This window comes from Bos mutus, chromosome 4, assembly GCF_027580195.1.
Source record: "Bos mutus isolate GX-2022 chromosome 4, NWIPB_WYAK_1.1, whole genome shotgun sequence".
Classification (NCBI taxonomy): Eukaryota; Metazoa; Chordata; class Mammalia; order Artiodactyla; family Bovidae; genus Bos; species Bos mutus.
In genome coordinates this window covers 42116169-42123940 of record NC_091620.1, presented here as the reverse complement: position 1 = coordinate 42123940, position 7772 = coordinate 42116169, and positions in this window count along the sequence as shown.

Below are 7772 nucleotides of genomic sequence, written 5' to 3'. Positions count from 1 at the left end.
TGACAGTAGCTATTACTAGTATTAATATTAACACCATGAAGAAGGTCAGATGTGCAGTTTCCAGGGTGTGGCTTTCAACAGTTTCTCTTGGGAGGTGAGGGGAAGGTGAGGAGGTTTCAATAGACCCTGGTTCCTAGACGAGGACAAGGATCTGCATGGCCCCGCAGAACCCTAGGCAGGAAGACCTGGACACCAGTCACTGTGATAGAGACCCAGTCACGTGGCAGGGAGCTGCTGAGGTGTGAAGGGAGCCTGCCTGGGGACTGGCTGGCATTGGGTGGCTGCTTTAGAGCCTGACCAAGCTGCTGTTCAGCAGGCCTGCCAGCGAGTCTGCTGAGGCCCCTACTGTATGGAGAGGGCTTCTGTAGTCACGTCCCTGAAGGACAGGGACCTCCTCCCTCTGTGACTGTCCTGTATGTGTCTGTGTTAGTCGCTCAGTCATGTCTGATTCTTTGCAACCCTCTGGACTGTAGCTCTTCAGGCTCCTCTGTCCATGGGATTCTCCAGGCAAGAATACTGGAGCAGGTAATCATTCCCTTCTCCAGGGGATCTTCCCGACCCAGGGATGGAACCCGATCTCCCGCATTGCAGGCAGATTCTTTACCATCTGAACCACCAGGAAAGCCCATGAGTGTTCTGTATGAGAGCCCCGAAACTATTGTGGCCTGCTAGCCTGGGGGTGCGGTGCAGAGGGGTCAGAGTCTGGGGAGAGTGGCAGGAGGGCTGTATCCATGGTGTGAAGCTTCTCCTGACCCACTAGGAAGGCCAGATGCAGGCAGGAGCTGGCAGAGGCCAAGCACCTTGGGCTGGGGTCTGGGCAAGAGTGAGGCCACTCCATTCTGTGGGCCTCAGGGTCCACCCACCACTTTGCTTCCACCCACTGCCCTCATGGCCTCTGGGTGGAGGAGAGCCCAGACACCTGGGAGACCCTCATGGGATGACTGCAAGAGGGGGAGGCCCTGCACCCGGGCACTTCAGAGCAGGGCCCAGGGGAGTCCTGGCAGGATGAGGGAATGTGGTCCGAGAGGGAGAGTTAAAAATGCTACCTCCCCTCTGCTCCCTGAGACCCAGGCTTTGTTCCTGCAGTTAGGAAGGAGGACCCGGCTAGCTTAGAGGTAGGCATTGTATCCCTGGGGCCAAGACCTGTGATCTTACAGCTCTGTTTCCATCATTGGACTGCTTTCAGGTGGCATCGCACAGCTGGCTGGATCACCTGCCCCCAGGCCTGGGGAGAGCTTCCCCCACCACTCTCCTACCCCTAATCCACTGGGCCCCACCACTATCAGCCCCACGCCTCAGAACCCTGTGTCCTCGTTAGCAAAGTGGTGACCATGTGCCCACATATGGAAGGCTCCGGCTAGACTAGCACTTGAGTTACTCTGGCTGTTTGCTGCCTGGCCGTGGCCTGACACCTGTAAGGGTGCGCATGTCTGCAGTGTCCCGTAATTACGGTGGCTGTGTGCAAACTGCATTATATTTGGCTCCCCCCACGCACAAGGCTCTTGTTTCCACGGAGCTCTCCCTCCCCATGTGTCACGTGGCCCGGTATCTCCATCCCTTCCTCCGCAGATCTGCCAGGCCAGTCCCAGAGGGGGGCGATTTGGGCTGTTTCCAGTTTTCTGGTTTATAAATAACACCGCTGTGCATGTCTTTATTACAAATCCTTCTTTCCTCTGAAACCCCGAATAACTAAGCCCCACGAGGCACTGGCGCCCCGCGAGCACATCCTTCCAAACCCTCCTTGCTTCCTGGCGCATCCTACCTGCGCTGCATAGACCCTTGCTAGGGACGCTGGCCTGGCAAGTGCACAAAAGGGCATCAGGGGCTGGAATGCAGCCTCTGCCAGGCTCACGGGCATAAACAAACCAAACGAAAAGTAAAGGAGGAGCACCCAGTATTTCCTAATGTTTTATTTCTTTAAATTTGCAATGAACCCTTCTGTGCAACTGGATAGAGGTCAGGTGTGATGGGCCCTGGTCATTCCCCAGTCATGGCTGTTGCTTTTGTTTGCTTATCTTTTTTTTTCATATTTTCATTGGCTTTTTTGTAGTACAAATATAATATGTGAAAATATTCTTGTGCAAAGTTCACCATAGTTTTTGCATTTCTTCTATGGTATTTTACTCTTTTTTTGAGTCTCCATGAGTCATTTATATTTTCCTAGAAAATTTTCCATTTCAACTATGCTTTTCCATTTATTGGTAAAATGTTGTGCATAGTGTTCTTTGGTGATCATTATCTCTTTGTTTCATTTTTGTCTTCCTTTTCAACTTTTTTGGGACATATTTTTGCTATTGGCCAAACTTGGCGAAAGTTTGTCTATTTTACTATGAAATTTTTTTTTCAAGTTTTGCTATTACTGGTTAGTTGAGCTTAGCTTGGCTGTTTTTTTATTTCACGGATTTCTCTTTGGTTTTATCACACTCCTCCCTTTACCTTTCTCGGGGTTGTTTTTCTTTGCCAACATTTTCAGCTGTAAATCTCAGCTTATTCTCAATTTCACTCATTTTCTAGTAAATCAAACTGGCTTATCTCCTAGGAACACTGCTTGGCCGCACCCGACAGCCTATGGACACGCTGGTTTCACTTGTGTCTGTTCATGTTTCGCTTTTGTAGTTTCTGTAGTTTATCATTTAAATTTACTGCCGAGTGGATGTATTTGGCTTCCTTTAGTTATTTATTTTTTAATATTATTGCACTGTTGCCGCTGATGCCTGCTTTTGTCAAATTTTTTGAGACCCGCTCTGATTTCTGATCCTTGGCCAAGCACTGAGACTGTTCCATGTGACTGAGAAGAACATGTATTCTCCACAAACGATGCCAACATTTTGTGTAATTTTAAAGTTAGGGGTAATTTACATACATAATGATATGTCACTGGCATGTAAATTGCATTCACATAAAAATGCATCGATTTTAAGAGTATGGTTTGTGTAGAGTATATGCTTTTGACAAATGTATACCCTTGTGTTGTTGTTGTTTAGTTGCTAAGTCATGTCCAACTCTTTTGCGACCCCATGGACTGTAACCCGCCAGGCTCTTCTGTCCAGGGGATTTCCCAAGCAAGAATACTGGAGTGCGTTGCCATCTCCTTCTCCAGGAGATATTCCCGACCCAGGAATCAAACTTGTGTCTCCTGCACTGGCAGGTGGATTCTTTACCACTAGCGCCACCTGGGAAGCCTACCCTTGTGTAATCCCAAAGAAATAGAGACCATTTCTACCACCTCAGAATCTTCCCTCAGGCTGCTGGGAGCTGACCTCAGCATTCCCTGAGCCTCTGCTGTGCAGCCGCTTTTATGATTTCTATAACCATGGGCTAGTCCTAGAATTTTGTAGAAATGGTATCTTGCAGCATGCGTTCTTTGTGTCTGGTGTCTGGCTTCTTTTATTCAACTTTAGTTCTGAGAGATTTGCTCATGTTGTCAAGTGTATCAGTAGTGATTCTTATTTACATACACCGATTTGTTTACCTGCTCTCCAGTGTATGGACATTTCCGTTGCTTCCAGTTTCAGCTGCTATGAATAGAGTTGCTATAAATATTGCTGTACAAATGCCTTTTTTTTTCTTTTGATATACATTTTTTTCTTTTGGGTAAATACCTAAGAGAGGAATTAGTGGGTCATAGGGAAGGTATTTGGTTAGCTTTATAAGAAACTGCCAAACAGCTATTGAAAGTGGCTGTCCCTAATTCTGTACATTTTCTTTTAGAGTATTTTGCATCTGTTAAAAACAGTAAATCCTAACAGCTATTAGATATTAGCTCCTGTCACAAAGCAGAGACTCTCAGTTGGGATCAGAATTAGACCCCTGAGCTGGCATGTACTCAGGCCCCTGTCTCTTTCTATAGCAGTGGGCTCTGCAGACACTGACTCTTTAAGACTGATACCCAGAGAATTGGTGGGCCATGTCACAGGCCAGGTGGCAGAGAATTCTGCTTGTCCCCAGGATGCATTCTCCCCTCTACTTCAGTGATGGATCTCCATATTTTAGCTGGGTCAAGACCTTTTCCCCAGGATCTTTCGCAGCTAAATGAAGTCATGGATAGATTCTGGACAATGGGCCGTTAGGAAGGGGGTCATGTGACCAAAAACTGATGAGGGCCCTCAGACCATCCTCCCTTTCGCTATCTGGCCACTAGGAACACGGATGTGATGGTAGGGGCACCATCACCACCATTATCATCACCATCATTATTACCATTATCACCATCATTATCACTATCTTTAAAACTTAACATTCAAAAATTAGGTCAAGGCATCCGGTCCCATCATTTCATAGCAAATAGATGGGGAAAAAGTGGAAACAGTGACAGATTTTATTTTCTTGAGCTCCAAAATCACTGCAGACAGTGACTGCAGCCACAAAATTAAAAGACGCTTGCTCCTTGGAAGAAAAGATATGACAAACCTAGACAGAATATTAAAAAGCAGAGACATCACTTTGCCAACAAAGATATATATAGTCAAAGCTGTGATTTTTCTAGTAGTCATTGATGTGAGAGCTGGACCATAAAGAAGGCTGAGGGTCGAAGAATTGATGCTTTTGAATTCTGGTGCTGAAGAAGACCCTTGAGAGTCCCTTGGACAGCAAAGAGATCAAACCAGTCAATCCTAAAGGAAATCAGTTCTGAATATTCATTGGAAAGACTGATGCCAAAGTTGAAGCCCCAATACTTTGGCCACCTGATGTGCAGAGCTGACTCATTGGAAAAGACCCTGATGCTGGGAAAGATAGAGGGCAAGAGGAGAAGGGGGCAACAGAGGATGAGACGGTTGGATGGCATCACCGACTCAGTGCACATGAGTTTGAGCAGACTCCAGGAAATAGTGAAGGACGGGGAAGCCTGGTGTGCTGCGGTTCATGGGGTTGCAGAGTTGGACATGACTGAGTGATTCAACAACAGCAACCATTATCACCATCACCAGCTTCACCACTATCATTGTCATCATCACCACTACCACCACTACCATCACCATCGTGACCACTATCATCATTATCACCATCACCATCGTCACCATCCCCCACCACTACCATCCTCTCCCCACATGCCTGCCACCATGTCCTGCACGGCCTGCCGTGTCAGGGCCAGATGACTGGAGATTGATGAACTAGGGTCTTCCTGCTCTGGGGTACTGCAACCTGCTCTTCCAGGCAGATGGCTGGGCCTGGGAGAAGTGGCAGCAGTGGCATCCCTCCCATGACAGCAATCCCTTGAGGCAAGGGGGATAGGGAAGGCCGTGGCTTTCCTGGGAGAAGGAGCCCCATGTGCAGCACTTTTGGCTCTGCAGATGTGACGCTTGTTGCCATGGTGACCGTCCTAACAATAACCTCCCAGAACTGATCTTCCCCACACCCGCCCCAGCTGCCACCGGGGAGGGAGAGCCCTCCTTACTGACGAAAGCCAGCTAGAAAGGATGAGGTGGGAGGTGGAGATGACGTGGGGGTGCGGGTGGAAGAGGGCCCTTCCTGCAGGAGGGGTGGGAGGCCGAAGCCAGATGAGAGGGCTTCTGGGGCCTAGTACTCCTGAAAGTATCTTGGCTGGCAGCCCTTCTCCCTTCCAGCTTTTCCACTCTGCTGGAGAGGAGCCTTCTGGGTCTGGAGGTGGAGAGTGGGGTTGAGGGGTGGGACTGTATAGGCAGGGACAATCTGGGTCTCTTTGGTAGCTCACTCCTTCTCAACTGTGATGCTCTGATCACCCTGCTATCCCTGCCCCCCTCAGGGTCACTTGATGTCATGCCTTTAATGTCCCAGCCCAGAGGAGGGGCTGCCCTGTTGACTTCCAGTGCTCACAAGAGCAACATGGGGGCCTCAAATCACACTCTTTTAGTGACTCTGACTTCTCATGTAAACTTGATCTGGGCAGCCTCCCAGGGGAAAGGACCTCAAAACAGATACCCAGAGTGCTGTGGTGTCCTTGCCCAGTGTGGCAGGACATCGTGCGTGTGTGTGAGTGTGTGCTGGGTATGTACCATGTGACTGTGTGTTTGTATATGTGTGTGTGAAAATAAAAGAGAAAAGAGTCTTAATGGGGAAATAAGGTTTGAGTCTCAGCCACTTCTCGGCTGCGTGACATTGGACAAGTTACTTCACCTGTCGCTCTGCTGTCCCACCTAGTAGCGTGGGAATCATAATAGTATATGCTTCCTAGGACTGGTTGAGAATTAGATGAGATAACACGTGTAGAATGCATATATGTAAGTCACTGTCTGCTGTCATCGTGACTTTAATGCCACTGTGTCGTGGCATGGACTCGCACTGGAAGGAGCGTGTGTGACCCTGGCAGTGTGCAAGGTCTGCTTGTAGCCTGGAGAGAGCCTGATTTACTGAGGGGTGCAATTTTGTTTTGTTTGTTTGCTAATTGTATTCTATTGTGTGGGACTGCCTCCTTCTCCTTCTGCAGCTCAGAGTGTTGCAGATCGCCCAGCATGTGGGGAGAGGCCCCTGTGGGGCAGAACACAACCCCAAGAGCAAGCCTCTGTCAGTCCATGAGGGGCCTCCAGTCCTCCCCCGGCTGCCCCAGGAGAGGTGGGCGGCCGCCCATCGGGAGGCACCTGGGGCACTCTGGTTCCAGCACTGAGGCCTGGAGGAGGTCTCATCTCTGACCTGCCCTGCAGAGATCAAGTCCACGCCCACCACAGGGCCCTATCTGCCCCCCAGTCCAGATCTCGCCTTGTCCCCTAAGTGTTCCTCGACCTCCAGCCCTCTTTTGGGTACAAGTTGGGTCTGCAAAACCAGCCAGGACTGGGATTGGTCACCACCTGGTGTGCTCACATGCCTGTCAGCTGTGTGCCAAAGGCATCCTGGTCGAGGAGGCCCTGGGTACACCCCTGCCCCCTAATCCCTGCATTAGATCTTCTATCCAGGAGACATTTATTGTGAGTTCTAGAGCCAGCCCTGGATTGGCCACCAAGCTGAGAGAGATGAGCAGGACAGGCCCAGACCCTACTCCTGGGGAGCCCGACGTGCAGTAAGTGGCTTCTAGCAGGGCAGCAGAACGACCCAAATCCAGGGCTGGCAGCTGGAAGCTTCATTTCCTCTGGGCCTGCCCAAGACTCACTCTGGCCCTCTCCTCTCTGAGGAGTGTGAGGGTGTGGAGCCCAGTAGATTGTCTTTGCTGAATTTGGAGTCCTGGTTCTAGATGGCCGCCTAGGTGTGGCCCTGGGAGAGGCTCTTCTGTGGGAAACAGGGTCAGCCCAACCTCTCCTGCCCCTCCTCCTGCTCACTTGTCCTCCTCTCCAGGGCCACTCTCAAGATGGACCATCTTCTTCCAGGCCAGAGCTGGGAGCAGGCAGGTGGACTATGCCTGGGAGAGGAAGAATACATATCTCTACCTGGGCAAGGGGGCTGTGAGCTCTCAGGACCCCATGATGCTGATGGACCAAACACTGTTCCCCGATTCAGGGACCTCTTTCTGAATAGGAAATGTCTGTTCCTGGGACCTCTGCTCGCCAGCCCCTAGTGCCAAGTGCTAGGAAGAGGGAGGGACTTAGACTGCGGGGGAGCAGGCAGCCTCTACCCTTTCATCTAGAACTCCCTGTGTTCCCAGTGTGCACACCTGGTCTGGGAGGCTCCTGGGTGGCTCTGCCAGGGAGGTTGGACGGTGTGGTGTGTGGAGTGGTGGAGACCCGGGCCGGGCAGGAGGGGTCCTGTGCATGTCCTCGTGGGGGTGTTAGGAGTCTGTGGAGGGAGGGCTCTCCCCCCTCCCCATGTGCACCTGCGTCCCCTCTTGAGGTCCAGGTCGAAGCAGGCCTTCAGAGGAGAAAGGCGGC